This window comes from Somniosus microcephalus, unplaced genomic scaffold (assembly GCF_052327205.1).
Source record: "Somniosus microcephalus isolate GS21.2 unplaced genomic scaffold, FLI_Smic_1.0 unresolved_chr1, whole genome shotgun sequence".
Taxonomy (NCBI): Eukaryota; Metazoa; Chordata; class Chondrichthyes; order Squaliformes; family Somniosidae; genus Somniosus; species Somniosus microcephalus.
The window spans coordinates 24,251,499-24,277,683 of NW_028225179.1; the positions used below are offsets into that span (position 1 = coordinate 24,251,499).

At 47.0% G+C, this 26,185-nt stretch overlaps 1 long non-coding RNA gene across 2 annotated transcripts in view; it reads left to right on the forward strand.

Moving 5' to 3' along the window:
- The window catches only part of LOC147094286 (uncharacterized), a 47,111-nt gene that overhangs the window by 15,481 nt on the left and 5,445 nt on the right, over nt 1–26,185 (forward strand). For both annotated transcript variants that reach the window (XR_015074732.1, XR_015074733.1), the window contains exon 2: nt 25,562–25,656. This is a non-coding gene — a long non-coding RNA (uncharacterized LOC147094286). The remainder of the gene's footprint in view (nt 1–25,561; nt 25,657–26,185) is intronic.

The window sequence follows — 26,185 nt, forward strand, 5'->3', positions numbered from 1 at the left end:
AGGAGGAAATGCATTTCTGTTTCAACCTCGCCAGCCAGACATTGATCGCATATTCTATTCTCTCTAGGCTGCCAGGATTTCTTGTATCTGCCTTTTTCAATTTCCAGTTGGTGGTCGCTTAGTCTGTACCTGGTGAGGGTCTGTCTCTGTTTTGTGTCTCTGATGGTCGTGAGGTAGTCTGCCAGTTTATATTCTCTTTTTAGGGCCCGGTAACATTCTAATCTGCTTTGGCTTTCGGTTATTTTGTTCCAATGTTCCAGGTAGGTTTCTTTGCATTTTTTAATGATTTGGTTCACTCGGATTGGTGTTTGGACGGCTGTGTTGGTCTGGGGCTGGTCAGGGTCCGGCTGAGTACTTAGTTTCAGTAGCAGCTGACTCAGGGGACTCTTTTCTGGGTTTAGCTCTTGGGTCTGAAAGGCTTTGAAATGAAGGGTGTCTGGGGAGCTAGATTTGAGGTGATTTAGGAAGTTTAGTGCTCGTTTTTGGATGTTTATTATCAGTGGGTATCTGCCTAGTTCGGCTCTGCATGCATTTGTTGGCGTTTTTCTTTGGGTGCGAAGGATGCTTCGGCAGAATTCTGCATGTAGGGCTTCTATTGTGTGTTTTTCCCATTTAGTGTAGCTTTGGTGATTTAGCGGGCCCCATACTTCACTACCGTACAGTGCAATGGGCAGGATTATGCTGTCAAAAATTTTGAGCCAGATTTTGATTGGGATTTGGATGTTGTAGAATTTTCTTTTTATTGCATATAGGGCTCTTCGGGCTTTTTCTTTTAGTGCATTCACTGCTATGCTGAAGCTCCCTGATGCTGTAATAGTTAGACCAAGGTAGGTGTAGCTCATAGTGTGTCCTATAGTGGTATCACTGAGGGTAAACTGGTATTTGTTTTCCTGACATCTGGGTCTTTTCTGAAAAATCATGATGTTGGTTTTCTTTAGATTTACTGTTAGAGCCCAATTTTGGCAGTATTTGTCGAGTAGGTCTAGTTGTTGCTGTAATCCCTGTTCTGTGGGAGACAGCAGAACCAGGTCGTCCGCATAGAACAGGGACTTCACTTCTCCATCCAGGAGACGGAGACCTGGTGACTCGCTTTGCTCCAGCATGTCTGCTAATTCATTTATGTATATGTTGAACAGGGTCGGGCTCAAATTGCAGCCCTGCCGGACGCCTCTTCTCTGGGTGAAGAAATCGGTGCGTTTGTCTCCAATTTTGACCCCGCATTTGTTTTTCAGATACATTGATTTAATAAGGTCATAGACTTTGCCCCCTATTCCACACTGAAGAAGTTTATAATAGAGCCCTTCGTGCCATATAGAGTCAAAGGCTTTCTTGAAGTCGATGAAACAGGCGAATATTTTCCCATTTTTTGTTTGGTGTTTATGTTTTTCAATGAGCGTGTGAAGGGTATAGATATGGTCGGCGGTGCGGTGTTTTGGAAGAAAGCCTATTTGGTTTTTTCTGAGGATATTATGTTTGTTAAGAAAATCAAGTAATCTACTATTTAGAATACTGCAGAATAACTTCCCTAGACAACTGTTGACACAGATGCCGCGGTAGTTATTTGGGTCTGATTTGTTTCCACTTTTATATATGGGGGAGATTAGTCCTTGGCACCAGATATCGGGAAAACAGCCTGAGCGTAATATGATGTTGAATAGTTTGAGTATTGCACCCTGCATCTCCATATTGCTGAACTTTAGCATTTCATTTTTGATGTTGTCTGGGCCACAGGCTTTCTTTAGGTGGAGAGATTTTGTTTTTGTGGCCAGTTCTTTCCATGTGATTGGGGAGTCTAGAGGGTTTTGGTTGTCTTTAATTGTTGCTTCTAATGTGTGGAGTTTTTCTGTGACCTGATGTTGACTTGGGTTTGTTTTGTTTTTTGGGATGTCTTTGTAGAGGTTTTCAAAGTGTGTTCTCCAGATGTCGCCATCTTGGATTGGTAATGCTTGCAATTGTGTTGTACTCAGGTTATTCCACATTTCCCAGAATTGTTTTGGATTGGTGGAGTTTTCAATTTCTTCGAGTATTTTGTGCGTATAGTTTTGTGTTTTGTTCCTAATGGTGTGTTTATATCTTTTGAGGGTTTCATTGTATCTAGTACGTAGGTCCGGATTGTTTGGTTGCCGATGCTTTTGGTTTGATATTTTTCTCAGGTCTTTTCTGGCATTTTTGCATTCGTGGTCAAACCATTTCATATTTTTATTTTGTCTTTTGTGATGCTTCCTCTTCTGTTTCACGAGGTCGGCTTTTACAGCTGCCTCATGGAAGATCATATTTATATCCTCTATGGCCGTGTTTACACCATCTCTGGTGATCTCATATAGATTTTCTTTAAATTTTGAAATTTTACTTGTGAGATCAGGTGAATTTAGTGCTGTGATGAATTTATCTCCACTGTCTGGGGCCCATCTGTATGTCTGGTTTATTTTATGTAGCTTACTGTGTTCCTTTTTTGTGTCTGTAGTTTGGGCAGAAAGTTTAAGGTACACATTTATTTGGTTATGGTCTGAGAGGGGGGATTGCTGCCTGACAGTGAATGCTTTGATATCGCAGGGGTCCAGGTCAGTGATTGTATAGTCCACCACACTAGACCCAAGAGTCTCTCTGTCTCTCTCTCTCTGTCCCTCTCTCTCTCTTTCTCTGTCTCTCTCTCTCTCTGTCCCCCTCTCTCTCTGTCCCCCTCTCTCTCTGTCCCCCTCTCTCTCTGTCCCCCTCTCTCTCTGTCCCCCTCTCTCTCTGTCCCCCTCTCTCTCTGTCCCTCTCTCTCTCTGTCCCTCTCTCTCTGTCCCTCTCTCTCTCTCTCTCTCTCTCTCTCTGTCCCTCTCTCTCTCTGTCCCTGTCTCTCTCTGTCCCTCTCTCTCTCTGTCCCTGTCTCTCTCTGTCTCTCTATCTCTCTGTCTCTCTCTCTCACTCTGTCCCTCTCTCTCTCTGTCCCTCTCTCTCTATCACTCTCTCTCTCTCTGTCCCTCTCACTCTGTCTCTCTCTCTCTCTCTGTCCCTCTCTCTCTCTGTCTCTCTCTCTCTATATATATATATATATATATATATATATATATATATATATATATATCTGTCCCTCTCTCTCTCGGTCCCTCTCTCTCTCTGTCCCTCTCTCTCTGTCCCTCTCTCTCTCTCTGTCCCTCTCTCTCTCTCTGTCCCTCTCTCTCTGTCCCTCTCTCTCTCTCTGTCTCTCTCTCTCTCTGTCCCTCTCTCTCTCTGTCCCTCTCTCTCTCTGTCCCTCTCTCTCTCTGTCCCTCTCTCTCTCTGTCCCTCTCTCTCTCTGTCCCTCTCTCTCTCTGTCCCTCTCTCTCTCTGTCCCTCTCTTTCTCTTTCTCTCTCTCTCTGTCCCTCTCCCTCTGCCTATCTCTCTCTGTCTCTCTCTCTCTCTGTCTCTCTCTCTCTGTGTCCCTCTCTCTCTCACCCTCTATCTCTCTGCCCCCCTCTCTCAATTCAATTCAATTCAATTCAATTCAATTCAATTCAAATGCTTTATTGGCATGAAAGTTTACAGAGAACCATATTGCCAAAGCTTACATAGCAAAAAGGTACAGTTTTCCAACATTCTGTAGGTGTCAATCGATTTGACATTTGTTGGGTACATACAATATTACTTTCAAACAATATTAATTTTAAACAGTCTTTGTACTGCATTTGGTACGTTCAATATTAATTTTAAACAGTCTTAATTTTAAACAGTCCTCAGGTTGTGACATGTTGTTACATATTTGGCCCCAAGGTATGGTCTGTCTCCTTCTCCTAGGACTAATCTCAATTTTGACAGGTCATCCAATTCCTTGAAATCTGGGGTTGTTTGGCTTAGCTTGTTGAATAATATGTTTCTTGATGTGTTGAATTTTTCGCATTTTAGGAGGAAATGCATCTCTGTTTCAACCTCGCCGGCCAGACATTGATCGCATATTCTATTCTCTCTAGGCTGCCAGGATTTCTTGTATCTGCCTTTTTCAATTTCCAGTTGGTGGTCGCTTAGTCTGTACCTGGTGAGGGTCTGTCTCTGTTTTGTGTCTCTGATGGTCGTGAGGTAGTCTGCCAGTTTATATTCTCTTTTTAGGGCCCGGTAACATTCTAATCTGCTTTGGCTTTCGGTTATTTTGTTCCAATGTTCCAGGTAGGTTTCTTTGCATTTTTTAATGATTTGGTTCACTCGGATTGGTGTTTGGACGGCTGTGTTGGTCTGGGGCTGGTCAGGGTCCGGCTGAGTACTTAGTTTCAGTAGCAGCTGACTCAGGGGACTCTTTTCTGGGTTTAGCTCTTGGGTTTGAAAGGCTTTGAAATGAAGGGTGTCTGGGGAGCTAGATTTGAGGTGATTTAGGAAGTTTAGTGCTCGTTTGTCGAGGTTTATTATCAGTGGGTATCTGCCTAGTTCGGCTCTGCATGCATTTGTTGGCGTTTTTCTGTGGGTGCGAAGGATGCTTTGGCAGAATTCTGCATGTAGGGCTTCTGTTGTGTGTTTTTCCCATTTAGTGTAGCTTTGGTGATTTAGCGGGCCCCATACTTCACTACCGTACAGTGCAATGGGCAGGATTATGCTGTCAAATATTTTGAGCCAGATTTTGATTGGGATTTGGATGTTGTAGAATTTTCTTTTTATTGCATATAGGGCTCTTCGGGCTTTTTCTTTTAGTGCATTCACTGCTATGCTGAAGCTCCCTGATGCTGTAATAGTTAGACCAAGGTAGGTGTAGCTCATAGTGTGTCCTATAGTGGTATCACTGAGGGTAAACTGGTATTTGTTTTCCTGACATCTGGGCCTTTTTTGAAAAATCATGATGTTGGTTTTCTTTAGATTTACTGTTAGAGCCCAATTTTGGCAGTATTTGTCGAGTAGGTCTAGTTGTTGCTGTAATCCCTGTTCTGTGGAAGACAGCAGAACCAGGTCGTCCGCATAGAACAGGGATTTCACTTCTCCATCCAGGAGACGGAGACCTGGTGACTCGCTTTGCTCCAGCATGTCTGCTAATTCATTTATGTATATGTTGAACAGGGTCGGGCTCAAATTGCAGCCCTGCCGGACGCCTCTTCTCTGGGTGAAGAAATCGGTGCGTTTGTCTCCAATTTTGACCCCGCATTTGTTTTTCAGATACATTGATTTAATAAGGTCATAGACTTTGCCCCCTATTCCACACTGAAGAAGTTTATAATAGAGCCCTTCGTGCCATATAGAGTCAAAGGCTTTCTTGAAGTCGATGAAACAGGCGAATATTTTCCCATTTTTTGTTTGGTGTATATGTTTTCCAATGAGGGTGTGAAGGGTATAGATATGGTCGGCGGTGCGGTGTTTTGGAAGAAAGCCTATTTGGTTTTTTCTGAGGATATTATGTTTGTTAAGAAAATCAAGTAATCTACTATTTAGAATACTGCAGAATAACTTCCCTAGACAACTGTTGACACAGATGCCGCGGTAGTTATTTGGGTCTGATTTGTTTCCACTTTTATATATGGGGGAGATTAGTCCTTGGCACCAGATATCGGGAAAACAGCCTGAACGTAACATGATGTTGAATAATTTGAGTACCGCACCCTGCATCTCCATATTGCTGAACTTGAGCATTTCATTTTTGATGTTGTCTGGGCCACAGGCTTTCTTTAGGTGGAGAGATTTTGTTTTTGTGGCCAGTTCTTTCCATGTGATTGGGGAGTCTAGAGGGTTTTGGTTGTCTTTAATTGTTGCTTCTAATGTGTGGAGTTTTTCTGTGACCTGATGTTGACTTGGGTTTGTTTTGTTTATTGGGATGTCTTTGTAGAGGTTTTCAAAATGTGTTCTCCAGATGTCGCCATCTTGGATTGGTAATGCTTGCAATTGTGTTGTACTCAGGTTATTCCACATTTCCCAGAATTGTTTTGGATTGGTGGAGTTTTCAATTTCTTCGAGTATTTTTGGGTATAGTTTTGTGTTTTGTTCCTAATGGTGTGTTTATATCTTTTGAGGGTTTCATTGTATCTAGTACGTAGGTCCGGATTGTTTGGTTGGCGATGCTTTTGGTTTGATATTTTTCTCAGGTCTTTTCTGGCATTTTTGCATTCGTGGTCAAACCATTTCTTATTTTTATTTTGTCTTTTGTGACGCTTCCTCTTCTGTTTCACAAGGTCGGCTTTTACAGCTGCCTCATGGAAGATCATATTTATATCCTCCATGGTCATGTTTACACCATCTCTGGTGATCTCGTATGGGATTTCTTTAAATTTTGATATTTTACTTGTGAGATCAGGTGACTTTAGTGCTGTGATGAATTTTTCTCCACTGTCTGGGGCCCATCTGTATGTCTGGTTTATTTTATGGAGCTTACTGGGTTCCTTTTTCGTGTCTGTAGTTTGGGCAGAAAGTTTAAGGTACATATTTATTTGGTTATGGTCTGAGAGGGGGGATTGCTGCCTGACAGTGAATGAGTTGATATCGCAGGGGTCCAGGTCAGTGATTGTATAGTCCACCACACTAGACCCAAGATTTGAGGAGTATGTGAGTCTCCCTAGGGAGTCCCCTCTGAACCTACCGTTAACTATGTACAGGCCTAAGGCTCGGCAGAGTTGCACTACCTCCCTACCGCTTTTATTTATTTCACGATCAAGGTTGTTCCGATTTGCGATGGCTGGTGTGACATCTAAAGGGGTCTGGCCAAACACATGGTTGTTTCCCTGTGGGTCTATGAAGTCAGGTTCACAACCGGTCCTTGCATTTAGGTCCCCACATATTATCACCTTTCCTTGGGCCTGGAAATGGCTGATTTCCATGTGGAGAGTATCAAATAACTCCTCTTCGAAATATGGCGATTCTATTGGAGGTATGTAGATCGCACATAAGTAAACATCTTTTTTTGCTATTCCTATATTTTTATCTAGTTTTAGCCATACGTGTGATTTTCCCTGTTTTACCGGTGAGATGTGTTTGTCCAGTTCTCCCTTATACAACACCAATATTCCCCCGGAGGTTCTGCCCTTGCGTGTTTTAGTGTTCTTTACTGAGGGCACAATGATTTCATGGTACATTGGAGGACAGTGGGTCGGCACGTCCTTTTGGCACCATGTTTCTGTTAACACAATTATATCAATGTCTTTTATAGCTTTTAGGAATTCAGGGTCTGTACTCTTCATCCCAAAAGTTGAGGAGCGGAGGCCCTGGATATTCCAGCAGCTTATGTGGAAAGAACGCATTTATATAGTCTCTGTCTCTGTCTCTCTCTCTCCCTCTCTCTCTCTGTCCCTCTCTCTCTATGTCCCTCTCTCTCTCTGTCCCTCTCGCTCTCTGTCCCCCTCTCTCTCTCTCTGTCCCTCTCTCTCTCTGTCCCTCTCTCTCTCTGTCCCTCTCTCTCTCTGTCCCTCTCTCTCTCTGTCTGTCTCTCTCTCTGTCTGTCTCTCTCTCTGTCCCTCTCTCTCTGTCCCTCTCTCTCTCTCTGTCCCTCTCTCTCTCTCTGTCCCTCTCTCTCTCTCTCTCTGTCCCTCTCTCTCTGTCCCTCTCTCTCTCTATCCCTCTATCTCTCTGTCTCTCTCTCTCTCTCACTCTGTCCCTCTCCCTCTCTCTCTCTATCTCTCTCTGTCCCTCTCTCTCTCTGTCCCTCTCTCTCTCTTTCCCTCTCTCTCTCTTTCCCTCTCTCTCTGTGTCCCTCTCTCTCTCTGTCCCTCTCTCTCTCTGTCGCTCTCTCTCTCTGTCCCTCTCTCTGTCTCTCTCTCTCTCTGTCCCTCTCTGTCCAACTCTCTCTCTCTGTCCCTCTCTCTCTCTCTCTCTGTCCCTCTCTCTGTCCCTCTCTCTCTGTCCCTCTCTCTCTCTCTCTCTGTCCCTCTCTCTCTCTGTCCCTCTCTCTCTCTGTCCCTCTCTCTCTGTCCAATTCCAATTCCAATTCAAATGCTTTATTGGCATGAAAGTTACACACCTCTGTCCCTCTCTCTCTCTCTCTCTCTCTCTCTCTCTGTCCCCCTCTCTCTCTGTCCCTCTCTCTCTCTGTCCCTCTCTCTCGCTGTCCAATTCCAATTCCAATTCAAATGCTTTATTGGCATGAAAGTTTACAGAGAACCATATTGCCAAAGCTTACATAGCAAAAAGGTACAGTTTTCCAACATTCTGTAGGTGTCAATCGATTTGACATTGTTGGGTACATACAATATTACTTTTAAAGAATATTAATTTAAACAGTCTTTGTACTTCATTTGGTACGTTCAATATTAATTTTAAACAGTCTTAATTTTAAACAGTCCTCAGGTTGTGACATGTTGTCTCTCTATCTCTCTGTCTCTCTCTCTCACTCTATCCCTCTCTCGCTCTGTCCCTCTCTCTCTCTGTCCCTCTCTCTCTGTCCCTCTCTCTCTCTGTCCCTCTCTCTCTCTGTTCCTCTCTCTCTCTGTCCCTCTCTCTCTGTCCCTCTCTCTCTCTGTTCCTCTCTCTCTGTTCCTCTCTCTCTGTCCCTCTCTCTCTCTGTCCCTCTCTCTCTCTGTCCCTCTCTCTCTCTGTCCCTCTCTCTCTCTGTCTCTCTCTCTCTCTGTCTCTCTCTCTCTCTGTCCCTCTCTGTCTCTCTCTCTCTCTCTGTCCCTCTCTCTCTCTCTGTCCCTCTCTGTCTCTCTCTCTCTCTCTGTCCCTCTCTCTCTCTCTGTCCCTCTCTCTCTGTCCCTCTCTCTCTCTCTCTCTCTCTGTCCCTCTCTCTCTCTGTCCCTCTCTCTCTCTGTCCCTCTCTCTCTCTGTCCCTCTCTCTCTCTGTCCCTCTCTCTCTCTGTCCCTCTCTCTCTCTGTCTCTCTGTCCCTCTCTCTCTCTGTCCCTCTCTCTCTCTGTCCCTCTCTCTCTGTCCCTCTCTCTCTCTCTCTCTCTCTGTCCCTCTCTCTCTCTGTCCCTCTCTCTCTCTGTCTCTCTATCTCTCTGTCTGTCTCTCTCACTCTGTCCCTCTCTCTCTCTGTCCCTCTCTCTCTCTGTCCCTCTCTCTCTCTGTCCCTCTCTCTCTCTGTCCCTCTCTCTCTCTGTCCCTCTCTCTCTCTGTCCCTCTCTCTCTCTCTGTCCCTCTCTCTCTATATATATATATATATATATATATATATATATCTCTGTCCCTCTCTCTCTCGGTCCCTCTCTCTCTCTGTCCCTCTCTCTCAGTCCCTCTCTCTCTCTCTGTCCCTCTCTCTCTCTGTCCCTCTCTCTCTCTGTTCCTCTCTCTCTCTGTCTCTCTCTCTCTCTGTTCCTCTCTCTCTGTTCCTCTCTCTCTGTCCCTCTCTCTCTCTGTCCCTCTCTCTCTGTCCCTCTCTCTCTCTGTCTCTCTATCTCTCTGTCTCTCTCTCTCACTCTGTCTCACTCTCTCTCTGCCCCTCTCTCTCTCTGTCTTTCTCTCTATCTGTCTCTCTCTCTCTGTCCCTCTCTCTCTCTCTGTCGCTCTCTCTCTCTGTCCCTCTCTCTCTCTGTCCCTCTCTCTCTCTCTCTCTGTCCCCCTCTCTCTCTGTCCCCCTCTCTCTCTGTCCCCCTCTCTCTCTGTCGCTCTCTCTCTGTCGCTCTCTCTCCGTCGCTCTCTCTCCGTCGCTCTCTCTCCGTCGCTCTCTCTCCGTCGCTCTCTCTCTGTCCCTCTCTCTCTCTGTCCCTCTCTCTCTCTGTCTCTCTCTCTCTGTCCCTCTCTCTCTCTGTCCCTCTCTCTCTCTGTCCCTCTCTCTCTCTGTCCCTCTCTCTCTCTGTCCCTCTCTCTCGCTGTCTCTCTCTCTCCCTGTCTCTCTCTCTCTCTCTGTCCCTCTCCCTCTCTGTCCCTCTCCCTCTGTCCCTCTCTCTCTCTGTCTCTCTCTCTCTGTCTCCCTCTCTCTCTCTGTCCCTCTCTCTCTCTGTCCCTCTCTCTCTCTGTCTCTCTCTCTCTCTGTCCCTCTCTCTCTCTCTGTCTCTCTCTCTCTCTCTGTCCCTCTCTCTCTGTCTCTCTCTCTCTCTGTCTCTCTCTCTCTCTGTCCCTCTCTCTCTGTGTCCCTCTCTCTCTCTGTCCCTCTCTCTCTCTGTCCCTCTCTCTCTCTGTCCCTCTCTCTCTGTCCCTCTCTCTCTCTCTGTCCCTCTCTCTCTGTCCCTCTCTCTCTCTGTCCCTCTCTCTCTCGCTCTCTCTCTGTCCCTTTCTCTCTATGTCCCTCTCTCTCTCTGTCGCTCTCTGTCTCTTTCCCTCTCTCTATATGTCCCTCTCTCTCTCTGTCCCTCTCTCTCTGTCCCTCTTTCTCTCTGTCACTCTCCCTCTGTCGCTCTGCCTCTCTGTCCCTCTCTCTCTCTGTGCCTCTCTCTCTCTCCCTCTCCCAAACTAATGCCACTGCCCCGCTCTACCCCATAGCTCTGTAACAATCCGAAACTAATCTCACTGCCCTGCTCCCTCCCCAAAGACCTGTATCAAACCCAAACTAATCACACTGCCCCACTCTCTCCCATCGCCCTGTATCAATCCCAAACTAATCACACTGCCCCACTCTCACCCCATAGCCCTGTATCAATCCCAAAACGAATCCCCCTGTCCGCTCTCTCCCCATAGCCCTGTTTCAATCCCCAAACTAATCCCACTGCCCCGCTCTCTCCTCATAGCCCTGTATAAATCCCAAACTAATCACACTCCCCTGCTATTTCCCGATAGCCCTGTAGCAATCTCAAACCAATCACACTGCCCCACTCAATTCCCATAGCCCTGTATCAATCCCCAAACTAATCCCACTGCCCCGCTCACTCCCCATAGCCCTGTATCAATCCCAAAATAATCCCACTGCCCCGCTCAAACCCGAGAGCACTGTATCAATCGCAAACTAATCCCACTGTCCGCTCTCTCCCGATACCCCATATCAATCCCAAACTAATCAAAATGCCCCGCTCTCACCCCATAGCCTTGTATCAATCCCCAAACTAATCCCACTGCCCCACTCTCTCCCCATAGCTCTGTTTCAATCCCAAACTAATCCCACTGCCCCATTCTCTCCCCATAGCCCTGTATCAATCCCAAACAAATCACACTGCCCCACTCTCTCCCCATAGCCCTGCATCTATCCGAAACTAATCCCACTGCCCCGCTCACTTCCCATAGTCCTGCATCAATCGCAAACTAATCCCACAGCCCCGCTCTCTCCCCATAGCCCTGCATCAATCCCAAACTAATCACACTGCCCCGATCTCTCCCGATAGTCCTGTATCAATCCCAAACTATTCCCAATGCCCCGCTCTCTCCCGATAGCCCTGTATCAATCCCAAACTAATCACACTGCCCCGATCTCTCCCGATAGTCCTGTATCAATCCCAAACTATTCCCAATGCCTCTCTCTCTCCCGATAGCCCTGCATCAATCCAAACTAATCTCACTGCCCCACTCTCTGCCCAGAGCCCTGCATCATTCCCAAACTAACCCCACTGCCACGTTCTCTCCCCATAGCCCTGGGAGTGTTTGATGGGACAGTGTAGAGGGAGCATTACTCTATATCTAACCCGTGCGGTACCTGCCTTAGGAATGTTTGATGGGACAGTGCAGAGGGAGCTTTTCTCTGTATCTAACCCGTGCAGTACCTGCCCTGGGAGTGTTTGATGGGACAGTGTAGAGGGAGCATTACTCTATATCTAACCCGTGCTGTGCCTGCCTTGGGAGTGTTTGATGGGACAGTGTAGAGGGAGCTTTACTCTGTATCTAACCCGTGCAGTACCTGCCTTGGGAGTGTTTGGTGGGACAGTGTAGAGGGAGCTTCACTCTGTATCTAAGCGTGTTGTTCCTGCCCTGGGAGTTTTTGATGTGCTGGTTTAAAGAGAGCTTTACTCTATCGATTCTCTAGCAATCCTTGACAGATTGCAAGTCCGCGGATTCAGCGCATACACAGTGCAGACGGAAACATGCAACTTGCGGGGCCTCTACCAAGGCCTAAGTTGTTGATACGGAGACCATGATTTCAGATCCATTATCTTTGCTTGATGTAATCCTTCACTCCTGTGTATAAGACAGTGAGTCTCACGGCCTAAAATGCATTCAAATCTCAGTAAGAATACCCAGAATAGACTTTAATTGTCTTTTATTTGCTTCATTTTTCTAAGGTGTACCCAGATATCTGCAGACCAACATTCATCCACATGTGAATCTCTCCTCTGCATTATTCAAATCACGGGAACACTTTTGTTTAATCTACCGAGGTTCAGTATTGAAACATGCCAGGAGATCCAGGCATGTTTTGATAAAGCAGACTGACAATGAGTTCAGTGGGGAAATTTAGCAAACAACAGGCCGATTTTAATATGATAAGGCAGGAGCTGTCCAAAGTGGGCTGGGAACAGCTACTTGACAACCCTCTGTCTCAGTCCCAAACTAATCTCACTGCCCTGCTCTCTCCTGTTAGCCCTTTATCAACCCCAACGTAATCCCAGTGCCCCGCTCTCTCCCCATAGCCCTGTATCAGTCCACAGCCTAATCCCACTGCCGCGCTCTCTCCCCATAGCCCTGTATCAATCAGCAAACTAATCCCACTGCCCCGCTTTCTCCCCATAGCCCTGTATCAATCACCAAACTAATCCCACTGCCCCGCTCTCTCCCCATAGACCTGTATCAATCCCAAACTAATCCCACTGCCTCGCTCTCCCCCCATAGCTCTGTCTTGATCCCAAACTAATCCCACTGCCCTGCTCTCCCCCATAGCCCTGAAACAATCCCAAACTAATCCCACTGCCCCACTCTCTCCCCATAGCCCTGCATCAATCCCAAAATTTTCCCAATGCCTCTCTCTCTCCAGATAGCCCTGCATCAATTCCAAACTAGGACAAATAAAATTAGAGAGTTAATTGCGTGGCTCAAAGACTGGTGTGGTAGAAATGGGTTTTGCTTCCTGGGCCACTGGCACCAGTACTGGGGCAGGAGGGAGCTGTTCCGTTGGGACGGGTTTCACTTGGCCAGTGCTGGGACTAGAGTCCTTGCGGATCATATAACTAGGGCTGTAGAGAGGGCTTGAAACTAACTAGCGGGGGGGGAGGTTCCTAGAGAGCAAATAAAAAAATGACAACAGAGAAGGTCATAGACTTAGGTAGCAGTGGGGAAATTAAAAACCAGAGCGTGTCAGGAAGGGGCAGAAGATATGGAGTAAAAGGTAAAGTAATAAAAAGGGCAATAGCAGGAAATAAGTGTCACAAAACATCTTTGAAAGTTCTCTATCTGAATGCACGTAGCATTCGTAACAAAATAGATGAGTTAATGGCACAAATAAGTACATATGGGTATGATCTTGTGGCCATTACAGAAACATGGCTGCAGGGTGACAATGCCTGGGAATTAAACATACCAGGTTATTTAACGATCAGGAAGGACAGGCAGGAAGGAAGGGGAGGTGGGGTGGCTATGTTAATAAAGGAAGGAATCACTGTAATACAGAGAAATGATATTGGGTCAAAAGATCAGGATAATGAAACAGTTTGGGTGGAGGTAAGGAATAATAAGGGGAAAAAACATTAGTGGGCGTAGTCTATAGGCCTCCGAACAGTGGCAACTCTGTTGGACGGAGTATCAATCAGGAAATAGTTGAGGCTTGTAATAAGGGAACATCTATAATTATGGGGGATTTCATCTATCATATTAATTGGGCAAATCAAATTGGGCAGAGCAGCCTTGAGGATGAGTTCATTGAATGTATTAGGGATGGGTTTCTTGAGCAGTATGTAACTGAACCGACCAGGGGGCAAGTAACCTTAGATCTGGTCCTGTGTAACGAGACGGGATTAATTAAAAATGTCCTAGTAAAGGATCCCCTTGGAATGAGTGACCATAACATGGTTGAATTCCATATTCAATTAGAGGGTGAGAAGGTTGGATCTCAAACAAGCGTGCTAAGCTTGAATAAAGGAGACTATGAAGGTATGAGAGCGGAATTGAGTAGAGTGGATTGGGAAAATAGATTAAAGGGTAAGACGATACATGATCAGTGGTGTACATTCAATGAGTAATTTTACAACTTCCAAAAAATATATATTCCACTGAGAAGAAAAGGGTGTAAAAGAAAAGACAGCCATCCGTGGCTAAGTAAAGAAATTAAGGATGGTATTTGACTAAAAACAAGGGCATATAAGGTAGCCAAATCTAGTGGGAGGGTAGAGGATTGGGAAAACTTTAAAAGACAGCAAAAAATAACAAAAAGATTGATCAAGAAAGGGAAGATAGATTATGAAAGTAAATTAGCAAAAAATATAAAAACAGATAGTAAGAGTTTTTACAGGTATATAAAAAGAAAAAGGGTGGCTAAAGTAAATGTTGGTCCCTTAGAGGATGAGACCGGGAAATTAATGGTGGGAAATATGGAGATGGCAAAAACACTGAATGAATATTTTACATCAGTCTTTACAGTAGAAGACACTAAGAATATCCCAACACTGGACAAACAGGGGGCTAAAGGGGGGGAGGAGCTAAACACGATCAAAATCACTAAGGAAGTGGTACTCGTAAAATAATGGGACTCAAGGCGGATAAATCACCTGGACCTGATGGCTTACATCCGAGGGTCTTGAGGGAAGTGGCGGTAGGGATTGTGGATGCATTGATAATAATTTTCCAAAACTCCCTGGACTCGGCAAAGGTCCCAGCAGACTGAAAAACTGCTAATGTAACACACTTATTTAAAAAGGGCAGTAGACAGAAGGCTGGAAACTATAGACCGGTTAGCCTAACATCTGTGGTAGGTAAAATTTTGGAGTCCATTATTAATGAGATAGTAACAGGACATTTGGATAATCATAATTTAATAGGACAAAGTCAGCATGGTTTTATGAAGGGGAAGTCATGTTTGACAAATTTGCTGGAGTTCTTTGAGGAAATAACGTATAGGGTGGATAAAGGGGAACCAGTGCACGTAGTATATTTAGTCTTCCAAAAGGCATTTGACAAGGTGCCACACAGAAGATTATTGCTTAAGATAGTAAATCACGGGATTGGGGGTAATATTCTGGCATGGATAGATGATTGGCTATCTAAGAGAAGGCAGAGATTTGGGATAAATGGTTAATTCTCAGACTGGCAATCAGTAACTAGTGGTGTTCCGCAGGGGTCAGTGCTGGGTCCCCAACTCTTTACAATCTATATTAACGATTTGGAGGAGGGGACCGAGTGTAACATATCAAAGTTTGCAGATGACACTAAGATGGGAGGGAAAGTAGTGAGTGAGGAGGACATAATAAACCTGCAAGGGGACATCGACAGGCAAAGTAAGTGGGCAGAGATTTGGCAGATGGATTACAATACTGGAAAGTGTGAGGTTATGCACTTTGGTAGGAAAAATCGTAGAGCAAGTTATTACCTTAATGGCAAGAAACCTGAATGTACTGAAGTACAAAGGGATCTGGGGGTCCTGGTGCACGAAACTCAAAAGGTTAGTATGCAGGTGCAGCAAGTGATTAAGAAGGCCAATGGAATGTTGGCTTTCATTGCTAGGGGGATAGTATATAAAAATAGGGAGGTATTGCTTCAGTTGTACAAGGTATTGGTGAGGCCGCACGTGGAATACTGCGTACAGTTTTGGTGTCCGTACTTAAGAAAGGACATACTTGCTCTCGAGTCAGTACAAAGAAGGTTCACTCGGTTAATCCCGGGGATGAGGGGATGGACATATGAGGACAGGTTGAGTAGTTTGGGACTCTACTCATTGGAGTTCAAAGAATGAGAGGCGATCTTATTGAAACATATAAGATTGTGAAGGGGTCGGATCGGGTGGATGCGGGGAAGATGTTCCCGATGATGGGTGAAACTAGAACTAGGGGGCATAGTCTTAGAATAAGGGGCTGCTCTTTCAAAACTGAGATGAGGAGGAACTACTTCACTCAGAGGGTGGTAGGTCCATGGAATATGCTGCCCCAAATAGCTGTAGAAGCTACATCATTACATAAATTTAAAACAGAAATAGACAGTTTCCTAGAAGTAAAGGGAATTAAGGGTTACGGGCAGCGGGCAGGAATTTGGACATGAGTCTAGGTTCGGATCAGTCATGGCCCTGTGGGTAGCGGAGCGGGCCCAGGGGCCGTGTCGCCTGATCCTGCTCCTATTTTGTGTGTCTAATTCTGTTAGATTCAGGAGATGGTTCTGTGATAGTGGATTGGCGGTTAGGATCAGATCAGCCATGATCTTATTGAATGGCGGAGCAGGCTCGAGGGGCCGATTGGCCTACTCCGGCTCCTATTTCTTATGTTCTTATGTTCTTATGTAAACTAATCTCTCTGCCTCACTCTCTGCCCATAGCCCTGTATCAATCACCAACTAATCCCACTGCCCCGCTTTCTACCCATAGCCCTGTATCAATCACAAACTATTTCCACTGCCCTGCTCTCTCCCCATAGCCCTGTGTTATATCCAAACAAATCCCACTGCCCGCTTTCTCCCCATAGCCCTGTGTTATATCCAAACAAATCCCACTGCCCGCTTTCTCCCCATAGCCCTGTGTCATATCCAAACTAATCCCACTGCCCCGCGCTCTCCCCATAGCCCTGTATCAATCCACAACTTAAGCCCACTGTCCTGCTTTCTCCCCATAGCCCTGTGTTATTTCCAAACATATCCGACTGCCCCGCTCTCTCCCCATAGCCCTGTATCAATCCCCAATGTAAGCCCACTGCCCCGCTTTCTCCCCATAGCCCTGTGTTATATCCAAACAAATCCCACTGCCCCGCTCTCTCCCCATAGCCCTGTATCAATCCCCAACGTAAGCCCACTGCCCCGCTTTCTCCCCATAGCCCTGTGTTATATCCAAACTAATCCCACTGCACCGCTATCTCCTCGTAGCCCTGTATCAATCCCAAACTAGTCCCACTGCCCTGCTCTCTCCTCTAGCCCTGTATCAAACACAAACTAATCCCACTGCCACGCTCACGCCCCATAGCCCCGGATCAATCCCAAGCTTATCCCGCTCCTGATCACTATCCAGTGACCTCTGTGTTAGAGAGAGGGGAAATCAGCCAGGATTCCTGCTCCTGATCACTGTCCAGTGACCCCTGAGTTAGAGAGATGGGAAATCAGACAGGGTTCCTGCTCCTGATCACTGCCCAGTGACCCCTGGGTTAGAGAGAGGGGAAATCAGCCAGTGTTCCTGCTCCTGATCACTGCCCAGTGACCCCTGGGTTAGAGAGAGGGGAAATCCGCCAGGGTTCCTGCTCCTGATCACTGCCCAGTGACTCCTGGGTTAGAGAGAGAGGGAAATCAGCCAGGGTTCCTGCTCCTGATCACTGACCAGTGACCCCTGGGTTAGAGAGAGGGGCAATCAGCCAGGGTTCCTGCTCCTGATCACTGCCCAGTGACTCCTGGGTTAGAGAGAGAGGGAAATCAGCCAGGGTTCCTGCTCCTGATCACTGTCCAGTGACCCCTGAGTTAGAGAGAGGGGAAATCAGCCAGGGTTCCTGCTCCTGATCACTGTCAAGTAACACCTGGGTTAGAGATAGAGGGGAAATCAGCCAGGGTTCATGCTCCCGATCTATGTCAAGTGACGCCTGGGTTATAGATAGAGGGGAAATCAGCAAGGGTTTGTGCTCCTGATCACTGTCCAGTGATCCCTGGGTTAGTGCGAGGGGAAATCAGCCAGGGGTCCTGCTCCTGATCACTGCCCAGTGATCCCTGGGTTAGTGAGAGGGGAAATCAGCCAGGGTTCCTGCTCCTGATCACTGCCCTGTGACCCCTGGGTTAGAGAGAGAAGGAAATCAGCCAGGGTTCCTGCTCCTGATCACAGCCCAGTGACCCCTGGTTAGAGAGAGAGGGAAATCAGTGAGGGTTCATGCTCCTGTTCACTGCCAAGTGACACCTGGGTTAGAGAGAGAAGGAAATCAGCCAGGGTTCCTGCTCCTGATCACAGCCCAGTGACCCCTGGTTAGAGAGAGAGGGAAATCAGTGAGGGTTCATGCTCCTGTTCACTGCCAAGTGACACCTGGGTTAGAGAGCGAGGGGAAATCAGCCTGGGTTCCTGCTCCTGATCACTGTCCAGTGACCCCTGTGTTAGAGAGAGAGGGGAAATCAGCCAGGGTTCCAGTTCCTGATCATTGCCCAGTGACCCCTGGGTTAGAGAGAGGGGAAATCAGCCAGGATTCATGCTCCTGATCACTGTCCAGTGACCCCTGGGTTAGTGAGAGGGGAAATCAGCCAGGGTTCCTGCTCCTGATCACAGTCCAGTGACCCCTGGTTTAGAGAGACAGGTGATATCAGCCAGGGTTCCTGCTCCTGGTCACAGCCCAGTGACCCCTGGGTTAGAGAGAGAGGGGAAATCAGCCAGGGTTCATGCTCCTGATCACTATCCAGTGACCCCTGTGTTAGAGAGTGGGGAAATCAGCCAGGGTTCCTGCTCCTGATCATTGTCCAGTGACCCCTGGGTTAGAGAGAGACGGAAATCAGCCAGGGTTCCTGCTCCTGATCACTGCCCAGTGACTCCTGGGTTAGAGAGAGAGGGAAACCAGACAGGTTTCCTGCTCCTGATCACTGCCCAGTCACCCCTGGGTTAGAGATAAAGGGGAAATCAGCCAGGGTTCGTGCTCCCGGTCACTGCCCAGTGACCCCTGAGTTAGAGAGAGGGGAAATCAGCCAGGGTTCCTGCTCCTGATCACTGTCCAGTGAAAACGGTGTTAGTGAGTGGGGAAATCAGCCAGGGTTCCACCTCCTGATCACTGTCCAGTGACCCCTGGGTTAGAGAGAGGGGAAATCAGCTAGGGTTCCTGCTCCTGATCACTGTCCAGTGAGCCCTGGGTTAGAGAGAGGGGAAATCAGCCAGGATTCGTGCTCCTGATCACTGTCCAGTGACCCTGGGTTAGAGAGGGGGGAAATCGGCCCGGGTTCCAGCTCCTGATCACTATCCAGTGACCCCTGAGTTAGAGAGAGGGGGAACCAGCCAGGGTTCATGCTCCTGATCACTGCCCAGTGACCCCTTGTTTAGAGAGAGAGGGAAGTCAGCCAGGGTTCATGCTCCTGATCACAGTCCAGTGACCCCGGAGTTAGATCGAGGGGGAACCAGCCAGGGTTCCTGCTCGTGATCACTGTGCAGTGACACCTGGTTTAGAGAGAGAGGGGAATCAGCCAGGGTTCCTGCTCCTGATCACTGCCCAGTGACCCCTGGGTTAGAGAGAGGGGAAATCAGCCAGGGTTCCTGCTCCTGATCACTGCCCAGTGACCCCTGGTTTAGAGAGAGGGGGAAATCAGCCGGGGTTCCTGCTCCTGATCACATTCCAGTGACCCCTGGGTTAGAGAGACAGGTGAAATCAGCCAGGGTTCCTGCTCCTGATCACAGTGCAGTGACCACTGGGTTAAAGAGAGAGGGGAGATCAGGCAGGGTTCATGCTCCTGATCACTATCCAGTGACCCCTGGGCTAGAGAGAGGGGAAATCAGCCAGGGTTCCTGCTCCTGATCACTGCCCAATGACCCCTGAGTTAGAGAGAGGGGGAATCAGCCAGGGTTCCTGCTCCTGATCGCTGTCCAGTGAGCCCTGGGTTAGAGAGAGGGGAAATCAGCCAGGGTTCCTGCTCCTGATCATTGTCCAGTGACCCCTGGGTTAGAGAGAGGGGAAATCAGCCAGGGTTCCAGCTCGTGATCACTATCCAGTGACCCCTGGGTTAGAGAGAGGGGGAATCAGCCAGGGTTCCTGCTCCCTGTCCAGTGACCCCTGGGTTAGAGAGAGGGGAAATCAGCCCGGGTTCCAGCTCCTGATCACTATCCAGTGATCCCTGAGTTAGAGAGAGTGGGAACCAGCCAGGGTTCATACTCCTGATCATTGTCCAGTGACCCCTGGGTTAGAGAGAGGGGAGCTCAGCCAGGGTTCGTGCTCCTGATCACTGTCCAGTGAGCCCTGGGTTTGAGAGAGAGGTGAAATCTGCCAGGGTTCCTGCTCCTGATCACAGTCCAGTGACCCCTGGGTTAGAGAGAGAGGGGAGATCAGCCAGGGTTCACGCTCCTGATCACTATCTAGTGACCCCTGGGTTAGAGAGAGGGGAGATCAGCCAGGGTTCCTGCTCCTGATCACTATCCAGTGACCCCTGGGTTAGAGAGAGAGGGAAATCAGCCAGGGTTCATGCTCCTGATTACTATCCAGTGACCCCTGGGTTAGTGAGTGGGGAAATCAGCCAGGGTTCCTGCTCCTGATCACTGCCCAGTGACCCCTGGGTTAGAGAGAGAGGGAAATCAGCCAGGGTTCATGCTCCTGATCACTGTCCAGTGACCCCTGGGTTAGAGAGAGGGGAAATCAGCCTGGGTTCCTGCTCCTGATCACTGCCCAGTGACCCCTGGGTTAGAGAGACATGTGAAATCAGCCAGGGTTCCTGCTCCTGATCACAGTCCAGTGACCCCTGTGTTAGAGAGAAACACACAGAAACACAGAAACCCCACAGTGCAGATAGAGGCCATTTCGGCCCATCGAGCCTGCACCGACACATAACCCACCCGATCCCCGTAACCCCATGTATTTAACCTCCCTAACACTAAGGGTCAATTTATCATAGCCAATCATCCTAACCCGCACATCGTTGGACTGTGGGAGGAAACCGGAGCACCCGGAGAAAACCCACGCAAACACGGGGAGAATGTGCAAACCCCACACAGACAGTCACCCGAGGCCGGATTCGAATCAGGATCCCTGGTGCTGTGAGGCAACAGTGCTATCCACTATGCCACCGTGCCGCCCGGAGAGAGGGGATTTCAGCCAGGGTTCATGCTCCTGATCACTGCCCAGTGACCCCTGGGTTAGAGAGAGAGGGAAATCAGCCAGGGTTCCTGCTCCTGATCACTATCCAGTGACCCCTTGGTTAGAGAGAGGTTAAATCAGCCAGGGTTCCTGCTCCTGATCACAGTCCAGTGACCCCTGGGTTAGAGAGAGAGGCGAAATCAGCCAGGGTTCCTGCTCCTGATCACAGTCCAGTGAGCCCTGGGTTAGAGAGAGAGGGGAAATCAGCCAGGGTTCATGCTCCTGATCACTGCCCAGTGACCTCTGGGTTACAGAGAGAGGGAAATCAGCCAGGGTTATTTAAATCATGTTGCGAGAAAGGGAAATAGTTTGTGCCCCAGTTTGTACCTCAGAGTCTGAGAGACGGAGGGAGCGGCAACAGAAAAAGAGGAAACAACATCTCCAAAAACTGATCCCAGCTCATCTCCAAGGCTGGGGATAGATAACCTCGCCGCCTTCTTAGGAAGTTTAACCACTTTATTCACTTTCTGATTGGAGCTCCGTTTGGAATTAGACTTTAGTTTGTCAGATGTTTAACGACAGCATTGAAGGGGGAAAGAGAAACTTGGAGCAACTTCTTCTGTCAAAGCTGCAGTGAGACTTGAAAGAATTTAAAGATTTTTAATGAACATTTCACCAAAAATGAGTGTAAGAAACACTTTCTCCCCCTAAGTTTCGAGCATGATTTTGGAAGAGACTGAAGCAAAAGCCAATTTTCCCCTCATCTAAACAAGTTTCAACCAGGTCTTGAAGTCCAAACGCTCTGAAATGGTTAAAATGTTTTCAAATTGAAATATATCAAGATTTGATTTTGAGTGATTGCCTGAAGTGAGTAGCTTTACACAAACATGCAATCATGGTGTTGAGGAGGGGGAAGGTAGGGGAGGATTTGTAGGAGTTACATATTACTTTTTAATGACTTTTTAAAAATATACCATTAAGACATTTAGGAAGAGAACCAAGAAAGGGGAAAAACACAAACCATTTTATAATGTCTGTCATTCGATAGTCCTAACAAGTCGCAGGAATAACGTAAATATAGATATCCTCTTATACATTTAGTGGAGTGTTAATTGAAGCAAGAGTTATGTAATGATGTATAAAAATTGCCGGAAGCTAATTTAGAAGAAACCACTCTTTGTTTATTGAGAGAGACACAGAAAATACTTTGATTAAAGTGATAACGTACACTTCGATTTGGTTTGAATGTTTGAAATAGGAGATTAAAATTTGTGAGTATAATGAAGTTTGTATCCTGCTTTTAATTGCGAAGTACCTAAAATAATTCAACACTCCTTGTGACAAGAGCAGGGATTAATATTGTGGAGAATGTTTGAGAGAAAAACATTAGAAGCAAAATTGGTAAATTATAAATCTTTATGTCAACATATCAGTAAACATTTGCAAGTCAGTCTGACTGGTTTTGCTGTCCAAGAAGAAAAACAATTGTTTTTTTCTGTTAAGTCATAGCTTTGCCTGCTTTTTGTTTATAATTCAGTGACACAAATTGTGTGTATATTTGTAAATTGTAAAGTAACAGCAATAAATCACATTTCTGTGACATTCTTTATGCCTTAAACGATTCAATTTGTGGCTCGGAATCTAGAAGCTTCTTTACCTGAAAGGTTTGAATGGTTAAAGTTGTTCTCAGCTATCAAAAGCTTTTTGCGACATTCCTGCATTGTGGAACAGTATGATGTCTTTGCAGAGACAGGAATCGCATGGTTGAATGGAGGTTTTTCTGATCTGTTGCATCCTGTGTAGATCAGAAACAGGTAAAGGTGTTCATAGTAAACAGCCCAAGACAATGAAATGCTGAAAAATTGTCTGGCCAATGTCAGAGATTTCAAGCACAGGACATGTGGAATATACAAAACCCCATAGCCCTGCATCAATCCCAAACTAATCGCAATGCCCCGCTTACTCCCCTAGCCCTGTATCAATCTCAAACTAATGCCACTGCCCCGCTCTCTCCCGATAGCCCTGTATCAATCCCAAACTTTTCCCAATGCCTCGCTCTCTCCCGATAGGCCTGTATCAATCCCAAACTAATCCCACTGCCCCGATCTCTCCCGATAGCCCTGTATCAATCCCAAACTAATCCCACTGCCCTGCTTTCTCCCCATAGCCCTGTATCAATCCCAAACAAATCCCACTGCCCCGCTCTCTCCCCATAGCCCTGTATCAAACCCCAATGTAAGCCCACTGCCCTGCTTTCTCCCCATAGCCCTGTGTTATATCCAAACAAATCCCACTGCCCCGCTCTCCACATAGCCCTGTATCATTCTCCAAACTAATCCCACTGCCCCGCTCTCTATCCATAGCCCTGTATCAATCCCCAAACTAATCCCACTGCGCCGCTCTCTCCCCATAGTCCTGTATCAATCCCAAACTAATCACACTGCCGCACTCTCTCCCCTTAGCCCTGTATCAATCCCAAACTAATGCCACTGCCCCGCTCTCTCCAGATAGCCCTGTATCAATCCCAAACTTTTCCCAATGCCTCGCTCTCTCCCAATAGCCCTGTATCAATCCCAAACTAATACCACTGCCCCGCTCTCTCTCGACAGCCCTGTATCAATCCCCAAACTAATCCCACTGCGCCGCTCTCTCCCCATAGTCCTGTATCAATCCCAAACTAATCACACTGCCGCACTCTCTCCCCTTAGCCCTGTATCAATCCCAAACTAATGCCACTGCCCCGCTCTCTCCAGATAGCCCTGTATCAATCCCAAACTTTTCCCAATGCCTCGCTCTCTCCCAATAGCCCTGTATCAATCCCAAACTAATACCACTGCCCCGCTCTCTCTCGACAGCCCTGTATCAATCCCAAACTAATCACACTGACCTGCTCTCTCCCCATAGCCCTGTATCAATCCCAAACTTTTCCCAATGCCTCGCTCTCTCCCGATAACCCTGTATCAATCCCGAATTAATCACACTGCCCCGATCTCTCCCAATAGCCCTGTATCAATCCCAAACTAATCCCACTGCCCCGCTCTACCCCATAGCCCTGTAACAATCCCAAAATAATCCAACTGCCCCGCTCTCTCCCCATAGACCTGTATCAATCCCAAACTAATCACACTGCCCCGCTCTCTCCCCAAAGCCCTGTATCAATCCAAACTAATCACACTGCCCCACTCTCACCCCATAGCCCTGTATCAATCCCAAAACTAATCCGCCTGCCCGCTCTCTCCCCATAGCCCTGTATCAATCCCCAAACTAATCACACTGCCCCGCTCTCTCCCCATAGCCCTGTATCAATCCCCAAAATAATCCCACTGCCCCGCTCACTCCACATAGCCCTGTATCAATCCGAAACTAATCCCACTGCCCCGCTCACTCCCGAGTGCCCTGTATAAATCCTAAACTAATCCCACTGTCCCGCTCTCTCCCGATAGCCCTGTATCAATCGCAAACTAATCCCAATGACCCGCTCTGTCCCCATAGCCCTGTATCAATGCCAAACTAATCACGCTGCCCCAGTTTCTCCCAATAGCCCTGTATCAATCCCAAACTATTCCCAATGCCTCGCTCTCTCCCGATTGCCCTGTATCAATCCCAAACTAATCACACTGCCCCACTGTCTCCCCATAGCCCTGTATCAATCCCAAACTAATCACACTGCCCCGCTCTCACCCCATAGCCCTGTATCAATCCCCAAACTAATCCCACTGCCCCACTCTCACCCCATAGCCCTGTATCAATCCCCAAACTAATCCCACTGCCCCACTTTCTCCACATAGCTCTGTATCAATCCCAAACTAATCCCACTGCCCTGCTCTCTCCCCATAGTCCTGTATCAATCCCAAACAAATAACACTGCCCCGCTCTCTCCCCATAGCCCTGTATCAATCCCAAACTAATCCCACTGCCCCGCTCTCTCCCCATAGCCCTGTATCAATCCCTAACTAATCACACTGCCCCAATCCCTCCCGATAGTCCTGTATCAATCCCAAACTATTCCCAATGCCCCGCTCTCTCCCGAAAGCCCTGTATCAATCTCAAACTAATCCCACTGCCCCGATCTCTCCTCATAGCCCTGTATCAATCCGAAACTAATCCCAATGCCCCGCTCTCTCCCCACAGCCTTGTTTCAATCCCCAAACTAATGTGGAAGTACAGTTTCTCATTTCGACATAAAATGGCTTCCTGAGCATAGAGCGAAATCCATTTAAAATTTAAAATGGCCAACAGCATGATTCACTAATCATGTTTCAAGGGAACGAGATAATTTAGGAATGCTATATACATACTCCTTGTTTGTGATAAGCTTAACAAGGAGCCTCCTTTACGAAACAAACAGCCAAGGACATGATAAGGTAAACATCAGCCCACAGGCCCAGTTGGTACAGTGAGAGAACAGAGGGAACAGAGAGATCCCATAATAAAGGATTAGTTAATCTTATCCCAAGGTATTTCCGTTCATTATTCTAACGCAGCCCGGAATACGTTGTTTCAATAATTCGCAAGGTCTGTGCCTTTGTAATCAGTTATGATTCAATACTATGTCATGTGGCATAGAAAGCCTGTTTTGCTTCTGTACTGTATAAATATACTACAACTCCTGTATTACGTGGAAGAGGTCTGATGTAGCCCTTGTCTACACAAATCTTCCCTTGCAAGCAAATAAAGCCTGTTGTTAACGATACTTTGTGTTTAAGAGTCTTACTCGGGAGTCGAGACTTCGACAGTATAACTTGGAGGTTCCACCGAGATCGCTTGCTGCCTTTCGGTAAATCACGGACAAGGGCATCGTGAATCTCTAATGACAGATCTTGAATGGCCACAGTGATTTTTTCACATAAAAGAATTTCTCATTCGATATTATGTTGGTGTGGTCTGTTTCTTCCGACGGGAGTACTGCGATCTAGTTAAGACTCATGTTTTAGAGTTGAGTTGAATTCTGTAACATTTGCTTCTTTTATTGTTGACCACTGAAGGGAGGAGAATACTGACAACTCAAGTCTTTAAAGAAAAAGTATCGGGCAAAGAAGGCAAAAGGAAAGTCGACAGGGCTGAGTCGCAGACAGATAAGGTACCAAATTAAAACTGCAGTATCAAGGGTGGGTCCCTTGATCAAGGGTGGGTCCCTTGAGCTGGGGCTGAGTCCCGCGGCAGAAAGTATCGTTTGAGAATTGTCACTGTAATTTTTTAAGATCTGTATTATCAGGCTCAGGATTTTTCTCCGTTGAGATACCTTCTACGAGGGTTCAAGCCCCTCGCAATAAAGCATAAGGATTCTATATTGTTTTCCATTTTTGTTGACTATTGACAACATTAAGACAGAAAACTCTCACATAAAGTATAAGTTAAACGTTAAGGACTCAGCTTGTAGTGGCGTACAACGCAAACTGAGAATTGGCTATTTGTTTAGTTTAAAGTATAAGATAAATGTCTGAATATTTGGTCTGTTTGCCTGTTTGGGCAGCTGCATTGCTTATCTTTTCTTTGACGGTTGTTATTACTTGTTATTTTTCATCACTTGTGGTCCTTTGGACAGTCAGTAATAATCGTGAGGGGGTAAGGGGTGAAACTTGCGATCTAGAAGAAGAGAGCCTAGTTTA